General features: G+C 41.9%; 1 long non-coding RNA gene across 1 annotated transcript in view; it reads left to right on the top strand.

Annotated features, from left to right (window-relative positions):
* Positions 1–26,854, top strand: part of LOC142827323 (uncharacterized) — a 29,182-nt gene extending 2,328 nt beyond the window's left edge. The window contains exons 2-3 of the long non-coding RNA XR_012902006.1: positions 7,673–7,748; positions 25,993–26,854. This is a non-coding gene — a long non-coding RNA (uncharacterized LOC142827323). The remainder of the gene's footprint in view (positions 1–7,672; positions 7,749–25,992) is intronic.
* The last annotated feature ends 344 nt before the right edge of the window (positions 26,855–27,198 follow it).

Raw genomic sequence — 27,198 nt, 5'->3', positions numbered from 1 at the left:
ATTTTCAGATCTGGAACTTCAGATCTGGAATTTAGTAAGGTCATTTTCCTTATAAATTCGTGTATATAGAGACAGTACATATCTCTGATAACGATGTAACATAATATAATGGTGCGTTCATTTTACAGTTTAATTTCGTAGTGATTTTTTTTCTAAAGTTGATCGAGCTCTGTATTTTCCTTTCGCTTTGTTTCCTCCAGTCATCAGAAAGCTGCTGGTCCGAAAATTGCAAGCAAAGTGGCAATACAAAGTGAAATTGATCAAATCACAATCTGATAGCTACTTAATGTAGGGCCTGATTCCTGAATTAATAAATTTCATTTGGAGTCACTGGATTATTTGACAACACAGCTAACTAGGCGTATGTCTAATATGTACAAATACATACAAGCCTTTCTTGTTTGAAATTTCTCTCTGATAAAAACCTCCGTTGATGATAAAACTTCCCTAACTTTTTAGTTATTTGAATTTCCTTGCTGATGCTATCATTTCAGGTAGTAAACTTGAAATCATTTATGAACAGTCTTGCGTATAAGTTGTATTTGTAATAACATATGAACATCAATACTATCTGACCCCAGTATTTTAATGGGGAACATTTAACTGTTTCACAGTCTCCAAACAGAATACACTTAATTTGTACAGAATGAACAAATGTTTAAGGATTCTTTCGTGGCTGCTAATTAGAGAATCCTTTGAAGCTCCATTACCAGGCAACAAAATTATTGTGGTCACTTTAGGATACATTCTGCAGTCCTTAATGGAGCGAAACTCCCAATGAAGTCAATGGGGTAGAAGTCAATGGGCGTTTTGCTCTATTAAGGACCACAGAATGTGTCCCTCGGCGATTTAGAGATTACACGCAGGTATCAATAAAATGTGGAAAACATAGGGTCAGATTCTGCTCTCAGTTATAACCGTAGAAACTCTATTGACTTTCGCGGAGCTGCTCCAGAATCTCAAGGGTTGTAACTCAGAGCAGAATTTGGCCCCGAAATTCTTTTGGTCTGTTACATTCAAAGTTTCGAATCCTGCTTGCCACTCAGATGTAAGTGCGGGGAGCGGGAGAAGAAGGCAGAATTCGGCTCTGAATAGTGTGTTTCAAATGGATATGAGTTTCTATGCCACAAAGGGACACTATTTTATAGAGAAAAACTCCCAGTGAGTTCACTCCCGTTGACTTCAGTGGGAATTGTGCGTCGTTCAGGAGAGAAGTTGGCCCGTACTGTGCTATCTTGTAAACATCAAGCTAATTCAGAAGTGAGGGCAGAATAGTTCATGTCCCCTAGTTCAGACAGAACGATGCCATTTATTCCGCATTACTGTGACTCTCCCCTCCCAACTCCCCCCTCCCCAACGCAAACAGGTTGGTTTCCAAATTGCACGAGAACACAAAACCGAAGCCTACATTCCACGTACTATCTCTTGGATACTAGCCGAGGGCAGCCCGGGCCATGTAGGGAGGCACCTCCCCTGGCCAGGCAAATCCCCTCCTTAGGAAATGGTTAGGTCCTGAGGGTGCCGGATGAAGGAGGTCCAACCTGTATCAGACTTGGGAAGTCCATCTGAACCCATAGCCACTTTATTGCGGTTAATGTTATGTGACAGCCAATGCCATGCACTGGTTTTAAGTCACTTGCATTTAGGTATCGCCTTAACTCTGTAGAGGTTTATTGCACTTATAAAAAATGAACATGTCTATCTACATGGACAAAATAGCACCGAAAACAGTGTATAATATTCGAGAGCATGTGTTAGAGAACTCGAAAAATACGTTGCTGAGTTGGTGAGGCGCTTCCATTGAAACTTCCATTGTTTTTCTGTCCTTGAGAAAAATAAACCGACAGCGATCGTCCCTTCTTTTCAATGGACAGTCCCTGAAAACGTCAAAGCTTTGTCCAAAGGACTTTCAGGGAGAGACAGAGCTGACCCTCCAGGAAGCTGCACATAACACGCGGTGGGGATTTCTGCTGGAATAATTAATTGTGCAAATCAAAGCTCAGACGTTTGCTTTTCCGTTGTTTATCAGCCATAACAATTAACTCCTATCCCCCTCCACACACACATACTGTATTATGTTGCAATAAAACGCTGGCGTATGAACGCCACTTTGGGTAAATCTCTTCAAAGGGGAGTCTAAAGAGTCAAGTTATACAGTACATTGATTTCAAAAGCAAATGGCCAACATAAATAATGGGTGAGATCAGTGAAGGCTTCTGGAGCTTTCATGCAGACGCCAGCTGGAAACAAAAATACCCACGAGTTGTGCTTCAAAAGCTACAGGAGATTCCTGGAGATAGAACTCCTCCCCCCACTCCCGAAAGAGGCCCTCTCACTTAGCTGACTGAGCTGAAGTTTCGCCCGATCCTTCAACCTTTATTCGAGAAACTCCCTTGTACTCCCATCACGGGAGTGTGCCTATCATCTCTTTAAAATGTACTGGGATTTTCATCCACTGCCCCGTCGTGTCATATCTGGCCACGCAGGGAAGCTGGGATAGCTGAGATGCGCTCACGACCAATTCTCAACGCTTGCTTCTGTATCTTGCAGCTCTGCGCCCAATATATTTGTGTCTCTATAAAATATGCCAGTCCTGGAGTATGGTCTCTTAATATGGGACGCTCCCCCGCCCTGCTGAAGGAGCACTTGGTTCACAACGCTAAGAAAAAAATTGCTTTATATTCTGTCTGCTTCTATAAATTATTATAAAACGGGCACGAGCCGTGACACGGTGCTGACCAGATGAACTGGACTCAAGTTGAACAAGAATATGCATGTTCGAATCCTCAGGACAGCTTTTTAATCAACAGGTTCGTTCATTTTTCCACGGTGTAGGGAATCCGGAGAGATGTCCTGGGGAACTGGCTTTCTGAGAAAGCTTTAATGTCCGCTGTATCGTTGGTGCTGATGAAAAAGAGTAACCTTTCTTTTTCTATTTTCCTGCATGCCTGGCTTTGAAAGATGCTTACCAAAATACCCTAGGCTCCTTGGCCTGACATGCCTCAACAATCTATCTATTGGTGATTTTTTGTTGCCTAATTTCTTACTGATTTGCCCCTTCATGATCAGAAGCAGATCGAGGTGCCGAGCATGCGGGGACCCTACACAGGGGAATAATCTTGCACATTCTGTTGTTTTTTAACCACAGGATATGAAGTGATAGAAATGTGATTTGTCCTTTTCATATTTGTTCACTTTTTTTAATTGTATCCTTTGGTATATATGGTTGTGACTACTTTCTTCCACTATTTGATCTGAGGAAGTGGGTCTGGCCCACGAAAGCTCATCATCTAATAAACCATCTTGTTAGTCTTTAAAGTGCTACATTGTCCTGCATTTTGCTTCAGGATATGAAGTGAATGCCCGTTCAAACAAGCAGGAAAGGAGGGAAAGAACCGATTAGGGGGTGTGAAGTGTAGAAGTAGCCAAATTCGCTGGCGATGGAGCTCTACTTGCCAATGGGATACAATTTAAAAAATGTGGTTCAATCATGCTGACCTGAGATTTCACCGGGGAGAGGGATTTTCCCAAGGCAATCTCTTTGTTATCCACTTTGATGTGCAAAGTGGATGGTCTTCTTACATCAAACAGAAGGCACGCTTGAGGACATCTCCCTCCCTTCGCCTTCTCCCCTTCTAGCTATTGGACGTTCCTAGATTACTTCTATTTGACTCTGTGTTTTCAGTAAAACATTGTGGGAATCAAATCCCGCCTTCCCTCACATTCTCTTGAAACTGCCCCAGTCGAGTCGGCGGGATTGCACAAGGGTGTGTCTTCTGAGATGACTAAAAGTCAGATTCATATGGCCAGGGCCTGATCAAAAGCCTGTTGCAATCAGTGGAAAGATTCCCAGTGACTTTGGGATCGGGCCGGGGATGAGTTTGTCTAACAAGATGAAAGTGAAAGAAAATTACTTGCAAAAATCAAGAACAGGCCATAATATGTGCAATGTAGCATGGGGGCGGAGGGGGGGGGAGTACATTTTACCGACAGCGATTTTTTTTGAAATACAGTATTGGTAGAGGGGCTTTACGTCCAATGCACTTTAGATCAAGGGGCTTCCTAACCTTTAGGCCTGTACAATAAGAGGCCAATGCCAGGACTGAGTGATTCTACAGAAGAGCTGCAAGACAAAAGGCCAGAAAGCACTGGGGTGGTCTCGTCTCGGTTCCATGTGGAAGGGAAGTGCCAGTGCGCACTCACTATTGTGCAGCAGGAAAATTGTTTTCCAACCCGGGTCAAAACGAGAATCTAATCTGACTCAGAAAACCAGCCATGTTCCCTCAGTCAGAAGAGGCTGACAGGAGTGTCACAATGAGAAAGCACCTGTATATTACAGCGCAGCCGGGGATCGCCCAGCCCTATGGAAAACTGTCAACAAGGCAAGGTCCTGATTAAAGGGGGGCTTTTGCGCTCTTGATTTTTTTTTTAGGGTGGCTTTGGTACCATGTTCTGGTGTGAAGACAGCAGCTGTCTCCACCGTTCCCATGCATCCCACACACACACACACACACACACACACACACACACACACACACACACACACACCTGAGCCCTACACACACACACAAACTTTCTTCCTCAGCCCTACAAGCACACACGTTCTCCCTCAGCCCTGCCCCCACACACAATTAGCACGCGCTCACACACACACACCCTTGTAGGTCCCACACACGCTCCCACACATTCTCACACACTCCCTCTCAATCACTCTTGCCCTGAGCGCTGACAGGCGGGGAGGGTAAAGGACAAAAGGCAAATCCCCGCTCCGCACGGTGGATCCCACCCTAGCCAGCCCCCCTCCGCCCCTCGGATCCCACCCCTTCCCCTGATTCCGCCCCGCTCCGCCCTCTCGGTACGCGCCGCGTCCCTGTCTGAGAGCGCTCCCAGGGCACCCTCCGCCGCGGCTCAGTGTCAGTTTCTCCCGCGCTCCTCCCCCGCCCCTTGGCGTCTGGTTTCCGCGCTGAGGCGAGACAGAGACCAGGACCCGGAGCACTTGTGTTTGCCACTTGTTCTGCCGGCAGGTGCAGCCACAGGGCGGCTCTGAATGGGCTGGGGGGGAGGGGAGCTCTAGCCTCTTGTGCGAGGGGGGGCTGATAGTGGGGGCGGTAACTCTACGCCCCCTCCCCCCACACTTTTCATTTCCTCGGGGTGCAGCCGACACCCCGCGGGGCTCGGCTGCAGCCCCGAGTGCCTGTGGCTGCCGACAGGCTACCGCGGACACTTCGCAGAGCCGATTGCGAGGGGTGGTCGGCGGCGAGCACTTCTGAGCCTTTGTCTCTGATTAGCAGGGAGGAGGGGCGGTGACTTCCCACCTTTACAATAGCCCTGCTGGCTGCCCCCTTTGTTTCCCGGGGCATTGCGTGTGTCCGACTCACCCGAGCCCAGCGGCCTGGCACTGGGGAAATACAGAATGGACAGCGCGGCTGGAGAGGCCAGCCAGCCCTCCCTGCTCAAAGTTCTCCTCCCTCCCATCCCCGGCCCGGATTAAACCCATTATTAGCTCTAGAATTCAAATGGGAACTGTGTGTGTGTGTGTGTGTGTGTGTTCAATGTGACCCAAGAGACTCCAAAAGGTGGAGGCATAACCTGAAACTCCTTATAAGGGCTGGACTCCCACTCCCTTGCTCCTGCCGAGTAGCACTTTACTCCACACAGTGCTACTTTTTGTTTCAATGGGACCACTCCCCAGGTAAAGTACTCCTCAATGAAAAGTGTCCCCACCTGCACTTGAGCGAGTAGTAGCTGAACTCTCATCTTTTGGGGTATTTTTGAACCATGAAATAGATACAGCAACCACGTTTCCATCTGTAATGGTTATTTTCATAATGTCTTAACTGAGAATACATATTTTGCCTTTCTCATAGTTATACTTAAACAAGTAATTCTTTGAATTTACAAGGAGTTAATCCTTGGTCTGACACCCCAAATTATTACATTCAAACCCAGCGCTGTGCCCCACTTTCTTTTAAACAGTATAGACTTACTTATTTCATTCAGCTAAACATAGTATTACATATTTAAAATAGAGAATTTTGGTATCTTGCTCTTAAAAATTCACCACCCTATAAATGATCTTTTGTTATGTACAGTACTGCTAACTGCTGAAAATGCTGAGAGCTCAACAAACATGTAAATATAGAAGACTATTTACACTTTGATCGTTTTTAGGTATGGCTTTATGGGCCCAATTAAGAAAGCTCCTGTTGACTTCAGTGAGGGTTTTGAATCAGGCCCAATGAGAAAAATACATGTAATAAAATCAACTACTTCTTTAGCTCAGAGTTCCTGGTGTTTTAATTAAATGTAACTAATTTAACAAAGCAAATTTAGCAAAGTTTTAATATATAGCTTTTTTACTTAAGTTCAAAAACCAAAATCTCCTAAATCTTATTTTTCAACATGAGATAAGTTACAGGAGTTATCTTACTAGTTAAATAATAAATTGGAAAATATTAGCTTATTTTCTCCAGAATCTGTGTATGTAGGTTTTAATCCAACACATATTTAACCACAATGTATCTGCACTTTTAACGATTGTGAAATGTTTCTGATGGGGAAATCATTTGGCTATAGGTTGTTGTGAGTTTTTCCAAATACTGGCTTTCAAAATCTATTGTTCATCATGTACATTTTGCAGGACATATTCTATTCCCCTTATACTATTGGCAGATGAAAACATGAAAGATATGAATAAAGAAGGACTCTCTAAATATATATTTATGTCTACATGAAAAGCAGATACAGTATAATAGATATAGAAAATATTTGTTAAAATGGTCCAAATGCATTTAGTTAAAATTTGGTAAATTAAAAGCATCTTTATATATAAAACTTTTCCCTTCTGGCAATATCTTTAGAATTAATTTCTCAGACAGGATACAGTCACTAATTTGAAAGGAGCTTTTATTTTGTCTGTATTGGTGGTGATTGCTAATTAGGTAGAATACATAAACTGGAGACAGTTTTAAATCCCAGTTTAGGAACCTAATTTGGTTAGTAGTTTATAGGGACACTTTTTTTATTCTATTGGAGAATGGGCATTAAGTCTACTTTAGTTTATTGTGGGTGTACTGTGTGCTTAAAGTTATTCACCACATAACATTATGTTAGTAGTTATTAATTTATTCATCTACTTTCTGCTACACTAGGAATACTGCCTACAACTGTTAAAGAAGCAGCTGGCTTTTTTAACTATATAAATTGGGCTCTGAGACTGTCAATCTTCTCTGTTTGACAGAGAGGAGTTCCTGCCTTCTTTGAAAGAGTAGCTCTACATCTGTCATCCCATTCACTAGTGTGGCCCAAAATCAGGGAGACTACAGCTGTCCTGTTCCTTTCAGATACTTCTGGGCTAGAGAGGTAGGAGGATTGAGTATTTGGTCAGCATGTTCATCATGCATTAAGCAAGCCACTACAAGTCCTTCCATGTAATTGTATTGTTTGCTCACTACTTGAATAGGAGAATATGCAGTTTAAAAGGTCTTTGGAATGTTGTTTCTACTGTGTATTTCTATCTAATTAGTTTAGTCTGAACTTGCATTTGTTAATAAAACACGTTTTTATTGAATCTAAAATTGGTAGCAATAATTTACATTTAGACATGTATACGTGTGCATATAAATGATAGATTTATACAATGTATATAAATCAGAAAATGTTATTTTTACAGGTTTGGAATGACACCACAACTGTCATTGTGTTGGATTAAAGATGAGAAACAAGTGACTTACATTAGCTCATTCAAGGCAAGTAAAAACCAAAAGACAACTTTCAAACAATCTGTCTCTGTCTCTGTCTCTGTCTGTCTCTCCCTCACACACCCACACACAAACCAGTTGCCACTTAAAAGATATCTGAACATAAAAGAAATGTGAATTTTTATAAATGAACATGTACTCCTCCGCTTTCAATGGTAAGGAAAATGAAGTTGTTAATTACAGTTAGTATTGAGGTTGTCACCACATAACAGTCAAATAAACAGCCTACGCTGGAAGGTTTAAGTTATGGTCTGTAATGTTTACAACAATTGAGAGTATCAGTGGTAAACCTCATACTGTCATGTGATAGTAACTATTATTGTTATTATTAATTATTATTTTGTTATTTTTATTATGAATCATGTTTAAATGGCCATAGCCTAAAAAGGCCAAAGATGATGAAGATATTTCCAAGTACGCAGATAATTAGGAATTGCACCTCTACAGACTGCTAGCCACTGGGGCTACTTAGTGGCTGCCTCCTTTCTCGGGGGAGCATTGCAAGATGAGCAGTGCTTGCCATAGTGTAATTAGGCATGAGTGGGCCTCTGATTTGACCACAAGTGCCAATAAAAATTATATCGAGGGTGACCTTATTTCCCAAAGGGAAAACAAGACACCATGTAGAGATCGCATGAGAGCCCTTTCCCAGTCAGGACAGGCCCCAGCTGCTTGTCTAAGACCCTTCTTCCCCCATGTGGGGCTGGCCCAAGCCAGAGGCCTGAGCTTCCCAGCTTGGAGCTGGCATTGCTGCTTGCTTGAGCCCTGCCTGATCTCCATCCCAGTCCTGCTTCCTTCCACCCTTGTGCAGGGCTTGCATTGCTCCTCCCATTCCCCCAACGTTCTGCCGCATGCCACTTTGTTGACAAACGTGGGCACTTGTCCTGTTTGTTGTTGTCAAGAGCAAATAGGACAAATGTCTACTTTTACCCAAAAAAGTAAGGACAGTTGGTATAAGACCAAAAAAGAGACTGTCCTGGCCAAAACAAGTTGTATTATTGCCCTATTTATACCATTAGCCCAAACCTGAAATAACACTCTTTTGTCATCAATCTTATTTTACAATCTGTGAAAACATCTTACATTTTTAAATGAGACTTTTATCAACAGTAATGAAATTTTCCCCTTGATTTTTGAAAATCAGATTGAAAATGATTTTTTGAAATATAGGGACTACTTTTTATATTGACTAAGCTTGGGAATAGCTCCTCTCACTTATTTGAAATCAGTGGGAGCTAAGGTCTTAGATACTTTTGAACATTCCACTAGGTGCCTTTCTGCAGTTTGAAACTTCTAAATACGTTTAAAAATCTGTCTTGAGATCCAGAGATCTTTGACTTCAATGTCATTTTATTCATCATTAACACCAAGGAGAAGAGAATCAGGCTCCACTTGATCTAATCTATACTAATCTCATCATTGCAATACCTAAAAAGTGAAATTCGCCCCTGGGCAGAGGGCCTACATGAAATAAGGTTAAGTGGACCATAATTAGTGTGAAGTGTTTGTGTGGGCTCTCTGCCCAGGTGTGAATTTCATGCTAAGTGCCTATGAAAGGATTATTAATATGAGGTCCTTCATTTACTGTAGTTTCTTCTTTCCTTTCCTTGAGGCAGATAGGAAATGAAACAAACAAAAAAAATCTGTTTATAGTCATACACCCATCTCAAACACTCTGATAGGCAATCTGATAAACAATTTCTAATAGACCATGGTGGCAATTGAAAGAATCAGCATAACCTAACAAGCCCTAGTATGGGACCTCATCACTTCAAAGCCAGGAATTCAAGGGAATATGGTCTGAAAGCAGAGTGGACGGAAATGTCATTCTTTGGGTGGGAGGGGATGCCATAATTTAATCATGCGATTGATCAGGCTGAACACAAAGCAGGAAATAAAAGGGAGAGTCTGCTTCTCATTCTGAAAATTGTCTAGATAAGATAGGGGCTGCTCCTGAGGCTGTCTCCAGATCTGACAGATGTGGTGGTTGTGGCAGTGGCAGCTGGGAAAATTAGTCTAGATGGAGGTAGGCTGAAGAAAAACTCTAGGGAGGTGTGACCATTGCCATAGGGTAAACCTTAGATGCTTTCGGAACAAAAGGTTTTGGTGACAATGAGCACTATAAAGGAAACTATGCCTGAAGGGAATGCTTAGGAGGTGAGGGACTCTGTAACTGCTGAAGATATTTTATGATCTTATTGAACCAGATGCCAAGAGGAGTGGTGTTGTTAGAGACTTTATCAAACCAACCCCTGGGAGGATGAGAAAGGATTTGAAGTGACCTAAAAAATAGAACCTGCATCCATGTGACACCACACAACTGAGGCATGGATATATCAGACCCTGGAGAGAGATGCTATGGTTACCCATACACATTTTTACATCTAAGCTTCACAAAAAGCTCACAAAAGCTTATGCCCAAATACACATCTTTAAGGTGTCATAGGACTCCTCATTGTTTTACTAAATAAAATCAATCTAACTAAAATAAAAGAGTCTGTTCCCACAATATCCAACATTATTAGCAACGCCCCCCCCCCCCTAAAAAACCAAAAAAACCTTTGCTCCACACAGGACCTCAAACACTTCAAATACCCATAAACTCTCCAAATTGTGGCTCAGGATCATCATGCCCTCCCTTCACAAACCTGAAAATAAAAATGGTTTCTCACTGTCTGAAGGAGAACAAGTTGAGTTACAACTGGCCAAGATGGGAAACAAGTTTCACAGTTGAGAGGCCTTCCCAGAATTCCTAGCAACAAGCATCTCCTGCTTAAACCAAAGAAGGTCTGCTGGTCTTTATAACAATAGAATAGCATTGAAAAAGAGGTAGGCAGGCCACACTCAATTTAGAGCTTTGTAGGTCAAAACCAATACCTCTTAAACTCTGTTCAGAAAACAGGGCACTTCATGAAACAGTGGTGCTAGATAGTCTCAGCACGAAAGTCTCCTTAATAATTAAGCAGCCACATTTCTGAACTAGATGATACTATTGGGAGGTTTCAGCGTGTATCACTATGTACAGTGTGTGAATTTAACGTGAAGCTGAAAAAGACAGGATTAACTCTAGAAGGGCTGGAATAAAAAAGAACTAAAACAAACACTAGTCCTGCCTTGCAATCTACAGCTGGACAAGCAGGCTATGTGCTACAGTCACTAGGCAGGCATCAAATAGCAGGTCAGGAACTAGAAAGCCTCCAGAATTACAAACCAAAGTGACGACTGGTGGTCACACTCCCTCACTCAGGGCGCTGAATCAATCTCCTTCATTCTTCTGATTTCTTCTGCCAATCTACCAACATTTTCTGTGCTTTGTATGGATTAAGCCACAACCTTCCAGTACCTGGCAAGACCCAGTTCTCTGGAGACACTTGCATTTGTATGGTATCCAAGCAAATCCTATGCTGTGGCTATGGTGTTGAAATAAGATACTCCGAGCATTGGCTTGACATTAAATGCCACAGAAAGAAAGAGAAGTGATGTCTGGAGGCTGGCCCTAAGACAGAAATATCTCCTTGTTTGTGTCAGACAGAGAGAAGCAGAAAGTGGCCTAATGGACTTTTATCCTCCATCTCTTAGAAGAAATAGCAGTCTTGGAGAACGCCACCCAGCCTGAACCATCACACTCCTGTGATCGGGGTCTTAATCAACGTTTGAAGTTCTGTTTAAAAAAAATAAAAGGAAATCAGTGTGGGACCTGTTTGATTCATCACCAGAAAGAAACATAGAGGGTGGGGTCATTGCAGTCCTACAAGTATAGGAATTTCTGTGAGCTATGTGACCTTAGGTATTTGCAGTATTGCCAAGTCCAGGCATTCACAAATCATGAGTCAGTACTTAGCAAATCATGAGATTGTCTTAAAATCATCTTAAAAGGGAAAGGGTTGGGGTTTTTTTAAACTGAGATTCTCACATAAATCATCTGCTCCTGGGAACTGAGTCTTTAAAAAGCCCCACAAATAACGTGAGACTCAGAATATATTTGGGAGAGTTGGCAATGTGGCAGTCGGTTTATTGGGAATGACTTAGCACAGTGTTACTCAACGTGCGGCCTGTGGGGCGCATGCAGCCCATGGCCTGTTTATTTGCGGCCCGTGGTGCAGTTTGGGTTTACACGGGGCTCAACACGCAGCCCACAGGTGGGATCTTTTGAATATGGCCTCCACCGGGAACACACTGCACAATGGCAAGGCATCTCTCAGATGAGGTGAGCATTGAAAGACACAAGCGGACGGGCTGGCTGGAACAGATGGGTACAATATAGTGTTGGCATTTCTAGCCCTCATGGAGGGGGTGCCAGGAGCACCAGGGCACTGTGGGAAGTGCTTTGTATTCATGCCCAACAGTGTGAAAGAAGCTATTTGCATATATGTTTGCATATGTATACAACCACACTTAAGCTGCGGCCCTTGGCATGTGCTGTGAGTATCATTGTGGCTCCCGGGGCTTCCAAAGTTGAGTAGCCCTGGTTTAGCACATCCCTAGTGTCCTAATGTAAAGTCAGGGCCTGAAAGTCACAAACCCAAGGCAGACATATGAAGGGTATGTAAGGGCTCAAGTTTATCGGAGTATTTGTATTTGTCTTCCAAAATGATCATAGTCAGGGTAAGTCTACACTACAGAGAAGATCGAAGCTGCTGCTGTCAATCTTCCAGGGTTTGAATTAGTGGTCTAGTGAAGACATGCTAATTCGAACTGAGAGGGGCCCTCCAGTCAATGCTGGTAGCCCTGCTTCCATGAGAAGTAAGGGAAGTCGAAGGGGGAGAACACTCCCCCTTCCACTTCCTATAGTGTGGACAGTGCGTAAAGTCGAGTTAAGCTACTTCGACTTCAGCTACGTAACTAACTTACGTAACGTAGCTGAAGTTGCATATCTTAATTTGACTTTATCCTATAGACATACCCTCAGGTTCCATATAATTTCTGATGTTCTGTGTGTCAAAGCTTTATTGTAATTAATCTGTAAGTTATATGAGACAGAGAGAGATAACTCCACAGTCACGGAGGGTTTGACTGAGAAAACTTCACAAGGATTGATGATGTCACTGCTGACATAAATGGCAAAACTGCAAATGGTTTCATATTTTTAAATATTTCGCAGCTGTTTCTATCATATTTCCAAGATTTCTTTGTTGTGCAAGTTAATAAATCTTTTACTTGCTATTGTCAATTATATGTACATTGGATAAGTATGCAGTAAGAAAAATCCAAGTAGATAGCGCTTACATGTTCATGAAAATAAGTGGAACAAAACAAATGGAGCCATGATTTCAGTAATCTGTGTATTAGCAGAATAAAAACTCCTAATAGTCATGGTGTTGCCTGGGTCTGATGTCCAGGCTTGGTAGCAAGCTTTGTATTGTGTTTATGAACTAAGAGCCCAGGGAGAGGAATCCTTACTTCCATGTCACAAAGCTGCTATAGAGCCATTCCACAGAGGCTACTTCAGTGGCCGAATAAGCCTTCTGCAACCTCACTGTAACTCTGGTAGGAGAACTGAGGGAATGGGGAATTTACCCAGTGAATTGTCCTTGTCTGTCCCACCCTGTTTTGACTTGCACCTTACGCTCTGCACCTCCCTTTACATACAGAGAGACTTCAGCTTCATGCTGAAAGTGCACATTCTCAAATCCAGCCTCCCCTGCATATCAGTTCTGCTGCCATGAGGAACATCCTTAGGGGACAAACACTTAGCCCTGTCACTTGTGGCTAAGTTATGAAATGCAGACATTATAGTGTAAATTAAATAATAGTTCAATTGTGCCTTTGAAAGTGTAAAAATACAGTCTTTTTTACAAGATGGAAATATGAGCATGAAGAACTTTTGTGGACTTTATTCTTTTCAGGAAGAGGAGTTTTTAGCAAAATGTGAACCAGTTTTGCAACTGTATTTTTTTTATCCTGAAACTTGCGAAAGCCATTTAAATGTGAAGTGGTGAATGGGCAGGGGCCAGCTTTAGGGGCATGTGACATGGGTGGCTGCACAGGTCACCAAAAACCAGGGGGCACCATTCATGCAATGTGAGAATTTTGCAGTATCATGATTGTGCTGCTGATTCTGCTTCTTATCAGCTACTGGCTTGGAGCTTTGATGGCTGATCCGACAAACCATAAATAATGGAAGGTCAAACTGAGCAATGTTGTTCATTCTGACCTTCTAATACTTCTGGTTTATTAGATCAGTCATTAGAGCTTCAACAGGCTGCTAAGGAGCAACATACAGGCAGTGCAGCTGGCAAATTTCTGCCTGACCAAAGATGGGCTCTCTGAAGAAATAAAATACATTTTATTTAATCCTTGCATAAGGTGTTTATTATAAGACCTGTAAGTACCATAAAACACAACAAAACAAAATACCCAAATACAAACACTAAAAGTTGCCAACTGTCCAAATATAATACATGGTCAGACACAGATTTTTTTCCACACTCTGTCACAAAACCAAAGGTTATAGCCATTTAATAAATCACCTTACCCCCAAAGGGATCAGTTCTTGGCTATCAAATGGTGCATCTATACTTTAGGGCTTAACTGAAAATAAGCTATACAAATTGAGCTACGTCAATTGCGTATCTTATTTTGAAATAGCTTATTTCGAAATAGGGAGCATCTACACAGCACTTATTTCGAAACAGAGCACTCTTCCTCTGACTTCCCTTATTCCTTGTACAATGAGGGTTACACAAGTTGGAGTAAGAAGTCCTCCAGTATGACAGTACTTTGACACTATTTCGAAATAACTGCCTGCTGTGTAGATATGGACTATGTTATTTCAGAATAGCACTAGTTATTTCAAAATAGTGTTACAGTGTAGATGTACCCAAATTTCAGAAAAACTTGCTCTTTCGACATATCCCTTTTTCCTCATAGAATGAGGTTTACAGGGATGGCGAAAGAGCACATCCGCTTTTCCAAATTTCCTTGGACACAGCATAGACGTAGCCTATGTTTAGAGGGAGTTTTTCTAAAGTTGGTCCTCCAAGGTTGTTGGGGGATGTGACTCTGGGCACCGGAACTGAAGTTAGGGCGATTGTCTGTCCCATATTCACAATGTACCTTCTGCTGTCTGACTCAAATGCAGAGGTGAGAAGCAGAGGAGAGAAAGGGTAGTAGGCTAAAGAAACCAATAGGAACCAAGAGTGGAACAGAACAAGAACAGTGGTTCACAGGAACTGAGATACATGCAGGATGAGAGACATGCTAGAGGATTGGTGCAAAGGGTACAGGCTTGTGAGGAATAGAGTAGAAAGAACACAAGAATACACTGTACTCCAGAACTGGAATAGAACTCAGGATTCCTGAGTGTCAATGTTCTGCTGGCTCACAAGCATCTGTGAATCCTATCAGCAAAGTATGTGACTCATCCACCTTCAGTGGCTGGTACATATAAAGGTTAACTGATTATAAATGCTACTATCACTCTGTTATCTAAATTGACAAAGATCTAAATCAAAAGTGCCAAACCCACTGTTAAACCATATGGGGAGCTCAGAATGATAGGACTGCTGTTTTTATTTCAGCTTTTTTTTTAAGGGGGGGTCAGGATTTACAAAATTGCATTTTAAAAATTTACATTAAAATGTTACATTTGCAAACTCAAACATTGTATAGTTACAAAAAGACTGCAATAGCTGTTGGTGTTATCTGCTGATTCTTCTATCAAGCCAGGTTCTCTCTGGGTTTGCTTGCACAACCTTCATTTGGCTCCTTTGCGCACATGCATTGTGAGGCAATCCTTAATTACATGATCATATTCTAGGATTTTTTCACGGTACATCAGCCTCATTCTGTGCAAAGGATGAATGTTGCTCAGGGAATATAAGATTTGTCTAGAGGATGAGACTGTTGAAGAAGCTGGAAGGTATATAATGAATAAGGCAGGGCTAGGCAGAAAGAGAACGATGGTCTTATGGTTAACACAGTTGAATGCTACCCCAAAGAATTGGATTCTGTTCCTGTATTTGCCATAAAGTTCTTATGTAATACTGAGAACCCACTTAAACCTGATTTTTCATAGGCGTCTGCTAATTCCGTGTGCCTCATTTTCTGAGTGCACAACTTGAGCCACTTGGAGTTGATTTGTACAAGTGGTGGCACTCACAACTGCAACTGAAGTGAAAGAGAGCTATGCTTTGCATAGATCAAGTGCTATACAAATGCTAAGTATTCTGAAAAATCAGGTTCGAGGCATGTAAATGTGAGCACCCCAAATTAGTGGACATTTTTAACAATTTTTTATCTCTAAAGTGGCCATAATAATACATCTTATTTCATAACATCATTATACAAATAAACAAATTAATGTTTGGGAAATAATCAAAAACTATGGCAATAAACACTATCTCGAACAAGTTAATAGTGCAGAATTCAAAGGAGGGTGTGACTGGTGTGCAGTAATGAAGGCATGGAGCCACTTATTGAATGATAAGGATAAAATGAAATAGTTAATATGCTCATTCAGGGTGTATCTACACAGCAGTGTTATTTCGGAATAATGGCCGTTATTCCGAAATAACAATTTGAGTGTCTACACAGCAATTCTGTTATCTCAAAATAACAGTTGGCTTATTCCGACTTCTGTAAACCTCATTCCATGAGGAATAACCAATTCTGAAATAGCTATTTTGAAATAGCTGTAGTATGGACACTCCACTGCTGCTATTTCGAAATAGCTCCTCCCCAGGGTCATTCAAACTAATTACTCCCCATTGCGTCCTGAAGCTCTAAATCGAGGTAGCACGTCCACATTAGGGAAGCCTGCCTTGGACTAATTTGAGGCTTCCCTGTAGTGTAGACGTGCTATATTAAAATAAGCTATTTTGGAGTATTTCTTCTGGAATAGTTTATTTTGAAATAAGCATGCAGTATAGACGTACCCTCGGTGAGCCTCATCCATCCTCTGTATAGAAAGAAACAGAGGTTCCGTTAAAAAAAAAACAGTATGTGATCACATAATTAAAGACCGTGCTATAATGCATATGCAAATTAAAGTTACACAGTAAACCTAATTCTGGGGCTCCCTAACTTTTCTGAGTGCTTAACTTTGCAACATGAATGTCTTTGTAATATAGAGATTTGGGGTCATCACTAATGTACATTAATATTTTATTTGTGAGTAAGAGAGGTGGTGTGTGCCTTTGAACTCAGTGGCCACTCACAAATTGACTCTTGCTACAACTCTGTTAATTTTATTAGAGTTACACCAGGGATTAATTTGGTTCAGATCATCATTTTAGCCTCATTACATATTTTTAGTGCAAGCTGTGTAGGAGTGGATCAAAAACAATATCAAGGGAATAACAAACCTGTCTTTTGGTTTTACTTTATTTTCTGTCAGTTTTTGGTGGTTAATGTAGCATTTGGTGAATCAGATAAACTATAATCCCAGAAATGAAAGTATTACCAAAGCAAAAATTCCTATATTTACATATAAATATCCCCATTCCGCATGACTGAATACATTTCTCATTTGTAATGAAATGGCAACAACCACAGCAATCAAGTTCTAAGACACAAATGTTAGATTAAACTGACTGAGAATATCTTTGGCTCCAAAAATAATCTTTCCCATTTTACCTGATCCAAACTGATAATCCCTATTAAACCTATTTTGTATTACTACAAGATTCCTAGATATGACTACACAGTACCAGCCAAATAATTTATCAGACATTTACAAGAGGGAGTAAGATTGTTGCCTCATCCTATGGCACACAGGAAAAGTAGCTCTATTTTTAGTATATCATCTATCTTTAGATCAGAGACCAATAGTTTTGATTTTTATAGTGACCTATAGCAGTCAATGAATACTGTGGTCTTCCACTAACCACAACATTGTCATTTCAACGGGGAGATGTATCAGCATCTGACTGAATGCTTTAAGTTCCAGAGAAGAGGAGAATACATTTTAAAACAATATTTTGACTGATAATAATACAGTTAAAATATTTGCTTTTTCCCATCTGCAAATTCTCCTTATCCCAGCTATAAAATAAATTAAATTGATTTATTAACAGATATGGTTTGATATTCAATATAGTCGTGTCTCTGGTAAGATTTTTGTCCACATACTATAGACATCAATTTAGTCTCCAATTCAGGGAACAGCATATGTAAGAGTATTCCTAATCAGAAAATAATTTGAGCATTAAATCCTATTGATTTAATTATGTGTTTAATTTTAATCATGTGCTTATGTATTTTCCTGTGGATGCTTTCTCAAAGAGAAGTCTTCTTGTTTTTTACATAATCCTCCTTTTTTTCTTCTCTCTTTTTTTCCCCCCAGACACATAACTTATTATCTACTACAAGATTAAAAGTATTCTAAACCACATAAGCTGGGAGAAATAGCTATCCTGTTGATTTTTTAAAATGTCTATAATATTCCATCTAATGTATTCAATGAATTATTTATCCTTTAAAGAGATACAATAAATCTTTACCTACTGTATTTCATGATTTTCATGGGAATAATAAGTAACATGATTTGAGTATGATTGGAACGAGGTATATTTTGGATTCAATTTAGAATAGTTACTAGAAATCAGTAAATAAACTATGAAAAATAAACTATGGATATTATTAAATTGCTCATTATAATTATTTTTTCAGTGAGGTAAAATAGTATTTATTTCGGTCAGGCTAAAGCAGGGGTGGGCAACAGCTTCTCAGTGGGCAGATCTGGCCCGTTAGGGCTTTGATCCGGCCCGCAAGGCAGTTCCAGGCCCCACCCGCTAGCGTGTTGCCTTGGAGTGGGAGAGGGTCATGAGCGCTTCTAATTGTTTCTATTTAAAGAGCTCATGTCTTCCCCGCGCCTTCCCAAGCAGCTCAAAGACAATGGGCCAGTGGGGCAGAGCTGTGAGCTCTTTTCAATTGTTTAAAGTAGGGATGTGGAAGACTAGTCGACTAGTTGCTTCCCCCTCCCTTGCTGCCTCTATCAGAAAGGGACAGCAAGGATGGGGGCAGAGGAGGCGGGTCTTCAAAGCGGCAGCGCCATGTGGAGCCTGGGGCCAGACCCTGGGCTTCACGCAGCAGCTACTGCTTTGAAATGCCATGAGGAGCCTGACGCTTGGGAAGCACGAGCCCTTTCAACTGCTTCTATTCAAAGGGCTTGTGCCTGCTGCACAGCTGCCAGACAACAAGTTAGCAGTGTGGGCCAGGATCTGCGAGTCCTGTAATATGAAATCTAAGCCTCCACCCCAGATAACTCTGGGAGGAGGCTAGCCCCTGGCACAGTTGCCATCTGCTCCAGGCCCCTTCTATTGGCCGGAAGTCAGGAAGCAGAGACCTTAGATGAAGCTCCCAGTAGGGTGGCTCTCAACCCTGCCCCTTGCACCTGAGGCCCCGCCCCTTCTGAGTGGGCCCAGGGCCACTTCTGAAATTTGTGAAGTGGCCCCCCTTCAAAAATTATTGCCCACCCTGGACTAAAGACATGGAATAGATTGGATATTTGTACATTTTAGAAACATCTGAGGTACATAGGCACTATTATGATTTTCACTATCATTATTCTTAGTTATATTGGAGCAACTGCATTGATTTCAGGGGTTTCACATTGAGGTACCCTCAGTAAAATTTGGTTCATTTTTTATTTTAGGTGAAAAAAAGTAATGAGACTGCAAATAGTGTAAAAATATAAACTCTCTACAAGAAAATCTTGTGTTTCAGAAACTGTGCCAATACTCTTTCAGACAGGTTCACAATTTAAGAAATGGGGCATCTAAAATTTAAAATGTTTACAATAGTAAAATCTGTATCAAAATACTAAGTCACCAAGATACACTAAATTATCACAGATGTTAATTTAGGCTCACAACAAACTCATGATAGAAGTGAGGCTTTTAGTTCAATAACAAGTGTATTTCTGAGGCTTAGAGAAGAGGGTTGGAAACCAAGATTCCTGTCTCATTTCTGTCACTGGCATGTGGCTGCCTGGTGGCTATCAGGAGCTAATTAAAGGGTTACGTAAGTTGTCTTGGGTCTTGACTCCTGAGCCATTTTTAATGGCATTTGTCAGTATTTGAAAAGGAATCTTGTAGACTATTTGTGCTTAATTTCAGGTTGTTTAGATCTTTACATATTGGAAACTTAAACCCTGCCATTTCTGAATATTAGCTTCTACTGTGGGAATAGAAGTCATAGTTTAGATAGAACTTCAATTTAGACATTCATAATGTCTCCTTACTTGCTTGATCCTCAGTAATGGTATACTTTGTATGGAGTATTCAGGACTTGATCTTGTCCAGCAGAAATCAGTGGCAAAACACGCATCAACATCCAACTACCTGTTCCCATACACCTTAATTTGAGCAGGAGTATCTTGATTTCACAATCTTTAAATGCTCTCGAGGTACAGTTTTTCTGGTGACTAATGATATATAAATGTGTGATGTTATCAATGTTTTAATCATTAAAATGCCTAATCTTCAAAACATAGGAACCAGGTTGATTTCAGTAATTTCAGTTTAAGATGCTTTCCTACTTAAATATGTCTCCTGTAAAAAGCTATTCCAAACATCTGCTTGCATAAATGACATAGTAATTTGCATCTGTTGACTGGATTGCTGATTCTGTTTACATTTTGGGGAATAGTTTTCCTTAATAGTCTAGTTAGTCAATGACATTTGACTGGTAATAAGATACAGAGTGCTAGCATATTTAAATAGATGAATTCTTGTTTCACTTTTTTTAAGGCAATCTTCTCTTTCCCCTCTCTTCTGAATTAGAGTTGTATATAACCATCTTATTAATGCTTGAATTGCTGATGCTTCAAAAGATTTCTAATACCACAAATAAATTCAGCATAAATGTAACTTTCAACTCTGGGTCGTACAAGTTAATGCGTTTTCTTTTCAAAACATTTTTTTGTCTACTAATAATAGAACACTTCATATCTTTCTTATATATGTACATGAGCAAATCTAACAGTAACATTAATATGATAATGCAAATAGCTTGTCCACCTATTGGTAATTACCAACATTATGAGTCAAATTCCACTTTGGAGTAAGTGAGTGAAATTACATGAAAGTCAGTAGTGTGAAACCAGCTTTCATAAGGGCTAACTGTAACCCTATAGATACATTCACACACACTGGCTTTTGGAGATATGCATTGTATCTCTCAGTGGTAACCAGGTCTCTCATGCTTGAGGGCAATTCATCCCTCGCTCCTGTTGTCCTCTCTCATTGAAGCAGCACAATCACATACACCTGTTCATACCCCTCTTCAGCCTGCAACATTCAATTTTCTGGCTACAAAGGCTCCCTACAGGTTTTCCCCAACTTGGAAGAGAAGAGATAGTAACGATTCACTGGCACTGCAAACTCCCTCTCTGAAGGAATTGCCACTTAGGGAGTCTTATGTCTGGAAACACACTAGTGGAAGCCGACATAACTCAGAGTGACTGTATCACTAGCCCTTCTTCCTTGCCACTTTTGCTTTCAGTGCCTCAGGAAATTGCACCCTAGTTAAATGATGCTTTTACTCCCACTAAACATATTTAGGATCTGGCTTATCCAACTTATCAGTGCAGCACTGCTTTTTAGCCCTGCCTCCACTACATTCCAGCCAATCAGCAATCTCTGTTAGTGATGAACTTCTGTCACAATCAGACCAGGATTTTATTTCACAACTTCCTTTTTAATAAACTAGGAAAATGTATCCCCTCTACCATGTACAAATCTCTGTTTACCAAACAAGAATGAAAGAACTAGACTTTATACCTAGACTTTAGTAAGGCATTTGATACGGTCTCGCATGATATTCTTATTGATAAACTAGGCAAATATAACTTAGATAGGGCCACGATAAGGTGGGTGCATATTTGGCTGGATAACCGTAGTCAGAGAGTGGTTGTTAACGGTTCTAAATCCTGCTGGAAAGGGATAACAAGTGGAGTTCCTCAAGGGTCTGTTTTGGGACCCGTACTGTTCAATATCTTCATCAATGATGTAGATATTGGGATAGAGAGTACGCTTGTTAAGTTTGCAGATGATACCAAACTGGGTGGGGTTGCGACTTCTTTGGAGGATAGGGACATAATTCAAAATGACCTTAGCAAGTTAGAGAAATGGTCAGAGGTAAACAGGATGAGGTTTAATAAAGAGAAATGCAAAGTGCTCCACTTAGGAAGGAACAATCTGTTCCATACATACAAGATGGGAAGCGACTGTCTAGGAAGGAGCATGGCAGAAAGGGATCTAGGGGTCATAGTGGACCACAAGTTGAATATGAGTCAACAGTGTGATGCTGTTGCAAAAAAAGCAAATATGATTCTAGGTTGTATCAACAGGTGTGTTGTAAGCAAAACTCGTGAAGTCATTCTGCCGCTCTACTCTGCACTAGTTAGGCCTCAGCTGGAGTACTGTGTCCAGTTCTAGGCGCCACATTTCAAGAAAGATGTAGAGAAATTGGAAAGGGTACAGAGAAGAGCGACAAGAATGATTAAAGGTCTAGAGAACATGACCTATGAAGCCAGGCTTCATGAACTAGGCTTGTTTAGTTTGGAAAAAAGAAGATTAAGGGGGGACATGATAGCGGTTTTCAAATATCTAAAAGGGTGTCACAAGGAGGAAGGAGAAAATTTGTTCCTCTTGGTTTCTGAGGACAGGACAGGAGTAATGGGCTTAAAGTGCAGCAGGGGAGGTTTAGATTGGACATTAGGAAAAAATTCCTAACTGTCAGGGTGGTCAAATATTGGAATAAATTGCCAAGGGAGGTGGTGGAATCTCCCTCTCTGGAGATATTTAAGAACAGGTTAGATAGACATCTGTCAGGGATGGTGTAGGTGGAGCTTGGTCCTGCCTTGAGGGCGGGGGGCTGGACTCAATGACCTCTTGAGGTCCCTTCCAGTCCTATGATTCTATGATTCTATGAACTGAGAACATTATTTTAGCGCAATTAGGTAAACATCTACAATCATAGTCTAATGAAAATGCCCTGTTTGAATCAGTATTTAAAACCACAGTGAAGAAGGCATACTTATTTATGTCGAAAAAATGGGCAAAATTCTATTGTTAGGTATATCCATGCAACTCCACAGTCCTTCTGAATGGAACATAAACAAGAGAATACAGCCAAATGTATTTATTATTATAATAAATATCTTAGATAATTGTAGCACCTAGAAATACCAATCAGCACTGGCACTCCATTATGCTGGATGTGGTAGAAACACAGGTAAAGTGATGTTCACTGCTCCGGGATGTTTGCACTCTAATGCCTAGTTCTGCAATTTGTTGCACTTGGATAGACTGCTCTGCACTGAAATGCTATGTGGGTGCAGAAGAGGGCCTGCATGCTGTGTGGACAGGATTGGGATGTATGGTCCCAATCTGATAACATTTGTGCCCATGCTTAACTTTAAGTATACACAATTTGTGCTTGATGTTCAGCATCCCATCTTACTGATTGCAGGCTCAGAGCCTACTGACAGACAGTAGGATGGGGCAGGGATATCATGTACAAGCAAATGAACATGGGCCATGGCAATGGATCGGAACAGTTCTCTTAGTAACATATATTGGTTTGGCTTTTAATTTGGGGTAGAGTTGGGGTTCAGGGAATGCCAGAATGATGATATTGGGAGTAAGAGAGAAGAAAAGGGAAGGAAGGGGAAGAGGGAGTCATAATTTGTTACTTGCCTTAACTTTGATCAGCCAGTAGGATCTCTAGGCATCATAGAAGAGCATTACAGAGAGATTTTTAAAGAGGATAGGGATAGGATAGACCACATGGGCTGTGTCTAGACTGGCCAGTTTTTCCGGAAAATCAGCCGCTTTTCTGGAAAAACTTGCCAGCTGTCTATACTGGCCGCTTGAATTTCCGCAAAAGCGCTGACTTCCTACTGTAAGAAATCAGTGCTTTTTGCAGAAATACTATGCTGCTCCCGTTCAGGCAAAAGTCCCTTTTGTGCAAAACTTTTGTGCAAAAGGGCCAGTGTAGACAGCTGAGATTTGTTTTGCGCAAAAAAGCCCCGATCGCGAAAATGGCGATCAGGGCTTTTTTTGCACAAAAGCGCGTCTAGATTGGCCATGGATGCTTTTCCGCAAAAAGTGCTTTTGCGGAAAAGCGTCCGTGCCAATCTAGATGCTGTTTTCCGAAAATGCTTTTAACGGAAAACTTTTCCATTAAAAGCATTTCCGGAAAATCATGCCAGTCTAGACGTAGTCATGGAGTTTATTGGGGAGTTTGCATCCATGTATCTCTTTAACATCATTGAGAAAACTTAAATGAGATCAAAGATTGCAAAATTCTTTAAAATAGTCTCAACAATGGGAAGAGGGTTTCTATTTCATTGGAACTGTGTCCATTTTCTATGCAGGGCTCTTGACTTGCTGGTGACCTAGACGAATGTCCAGTATGTAGTTTTAGTTTAAAAACAACAACTCAAAAGGGTTTGTTTTCACTGGCAAGTTTTGTCAAGGAAAAGTGCCTTTTGCTGACAACAAGTGTGTGATTGTTCACATTGCAACATGACTGTTGTCATGAAAAATGGCCATTTTTGTTGACAAAAAAATTCCAGCTCTATGAGAGACTTTTGTCTTTGCCCTTCCCTGAGTTGCTGACAGACACACAGAGGCTGTGTCTACACTGCACCCCTTTTCCGGAAAAGGGATGCAGATTAGACACTTTGGAATAGGCAAATCTGCGAGGGATTTAAATATCCCCCACAGTATTTGCATTAACATGGCTGCTGCTTTTTTCCGGCTCGGGGTTTTGCCGGAGAAAAGCGCCAGTCTAGACGGGATCTTGCGGAAAATAAGCCCTTTTCCGGAAGTAGGAATAAGAGATCTTACGGAAAAGGGCTTATTTTCTGCAAGATCCCGTCTAGACTGGCGCTTTTCTCTGGCAAAACCCCAAGCCGGAAAAAAGCGGCAGCCATGTTCATGCAAATGCCGCGGGGGATATTTAAATCCCCCACGGCATTTGCAATTCTGACTGGTCTCATTAGCATCCCTTTTCCGGAAAGGGGTGCCAATGTAGACACAGCCACAGTGTGGACACCTCAAGGTACTTTTTCGCTGATTCTGGTCTCCAGGAAGTGTCCCACAATTCCCAAGCTGCCACTCGGGTCAGCAGTTTGAACTCTGCTGCCCTGCAGCCAGTTGACCAGGTACTTGGACTGCCATGGAGCTCTTGAATCTGATCAGTGTATGGGGAGAGGAGTCTGTCCAATCCCATTGTGAGTGACCCATAGGAACTGGGACACATACAGGCACATTGCTTGTATGAAAAGGGGTACGAGAGGGACACACTGCAGTGCAGAACAAAGATTAAAGAACTCAGACAAGCTCGCACTCTGGTGCTTTACTGAAGACCTGTCATTTCTATAAGGAGCTGGATGCAGTTCTTCGTGGTGATCTCACCTCCACCACCAAGAGCCCCATTGATACTTCGGAGGGCAAGGAGGCAGGGCATGGAGGGCCTAAACCAGAGGATGAAATTCTAGATGAAGAGGCTAAGGTAGATGAGGATCTCTTTTCTGAGGTTGCTGGGTGTGTCTGGCAGTGAGGAAATGTCCTTCGCTTCTAACAGACACAGCCAGTGTGAGCAGCTGATTTCCAGGGACTAGAAAGCAGGGGTTTGAGATGCAGGGCAAGTGGCTGTGGCTTGTGGAGTGCAGAGGTGAGGGCATGGAAAAGCGGGAGGCTGTCAGTTTTCTGTGAGCTGCATGTATCCCTGTGTAGCTAATCCATATGGCCAAGCAGCACATTGATGCTCACTGTGATCTCAATGGAATCCTGCAGAGAGAGGCTGTTGAAACTTTTGGATTGGTATTTGTAGATTTTCTGCTTAAGATTCCATGGCAGTGCTGCTTTGTCCCCTTCCCCATTGTAGGACACTAACCCGTGCTGTTCATCAATCATTTGTGCACGACATTGGTGGACTGCATAAGGAGCGGGCTGAAAGCCACAAGCCTGGAGAATCTGTGCCCTTGTTTCCTTGCTTACTCTGAGCAGGGAAATGTCTGTCGGTGGACACCTGTGGCATAATTAGAACTATGTTTATTCCTGCTAGCTCTGGCTGCAATTTATGTTGTCCCTATGCACAAATGCCACCATCCCTTTCCCCCTCACTCACCATGATTAAGGTGCTTGCCGAGATGCATTCCTTTCAAGGGTCAGTGGGACAGTGAGAGAAAATGGTAGGAAAGGGTGTGTAAAAGAGAAATGTTACCATGTAGGATTCTGTTAACAGACTCCTTTTTGTGCTTTGTTTCGAATAACAGAGATCTTGGCAGCCCCATTGCCCCTGCTTTGGAGTACTTGCTGCAGGTAAGGTGATGTTCCCACAGAAACAGGGAGGATTTGGTCTGCAAAGTGGTAGATCCGTCATCGAGTGAGTGCAGATGTTGGAAACAGAGCTTGGAAAAGGAACTCGAGGACCTGCAAGGACAACTAGGCCTTTGCCAAGCAGACTACAGAATGCATGATCAGGGTCATGGAAGAACAGAGATCCTGAAGTACTTGGTGAAGCAGCACAGTGAACCAAAACAGGTTGCCTTCCTCCCCCTCCTCCCTGTGGCAGATTAAAAATGTGATGTCCCTCCATGTCACCCCGGTGCCCTCACATTCCTTTTCCTTCTCTGAGAGTCCAATTTTCCCCATGCACTCCACCCCCTCTCCCATCTGTGATTTGATGCCTTATGATGTCAGAACCTACACATATCTGTGAGTTGTAACCCTTTGCCAGCCCATGTGGGGGAGGACTTCACTGCGTTTCAGTGCACTGCTTTCTAATGAACAAAGGCACACGTTTAGAGCAATTCTAGGCCTCTCATTTACTGTTTAACAGTGTCACAGACTAGTCACTGCGATCCCAGGTGCAGCCATTAAAGACAGGTGCCCGATGATGTTTTGCATTGGGGGTGGGGTGGGGAGAGATGCAATTGTCACAGAGGTTTATTTCAATGCCCCTTATTTTCACAGTGCACCCTCAAAGCCTCCCTGATGTTGACAACAGCCCCTTGGGCTCCTCTGACAGCTCTAGTATCTCACTGCTCAAACTCTGCAGCCAAGTGCTGTGCTTCAGTGCTCCACCCATGAGCAAGTAATTCCCCCTTAGATTCACACACATTATGCAAAGAACAGTAAGCCACTCTGACTGTGGGAATATTGTCCTCAGTGAGGTTTCACCTGCCATAGAGACACCTCCGTATCTCCTTAAGTCTCCCAAAGGCACATTCAACCACCATGCAGCACCTTCTCAGCCTGTTATTAAACTACTCCTTACAGCTATCCAGGTGCTTTCTGTATGGTTTGATGAGCTAGGGCTGCAAGGGGTAAGATGGGTCTCCTGGGATCACAACGGGCATCTCCACATCCCTAACTGTAATCTAACAGTCTGGACAGAAAGTCCCTGCCTGCAGCTGTCTGTGCAGGCCAGTGTTCCTGAAGATTTGTGTGTCATGCACCTTTCCAGACCACCCCACACT

Source organism: Pelodiscus sinensis, chromosome 2 (assembly GCF_049634645.1).
Source record: "Pelodiscus sinensis isolate JC-2024 chromosome 2, ASM4963464v1, whole genome shotgun sequence".
NCBI classification, from domain to species: domain Eukaryota; kingdom Metazoa; phylum Chordata; order Testudines; family Trionychidae; genus Pelodiscus; species Pelodiscus sinensis.
The sequence above is the reverse complement of the archived record's forward strand: the minus strand, read 5'-3'. Positions and strand labels throughout refer to the sequence as shown.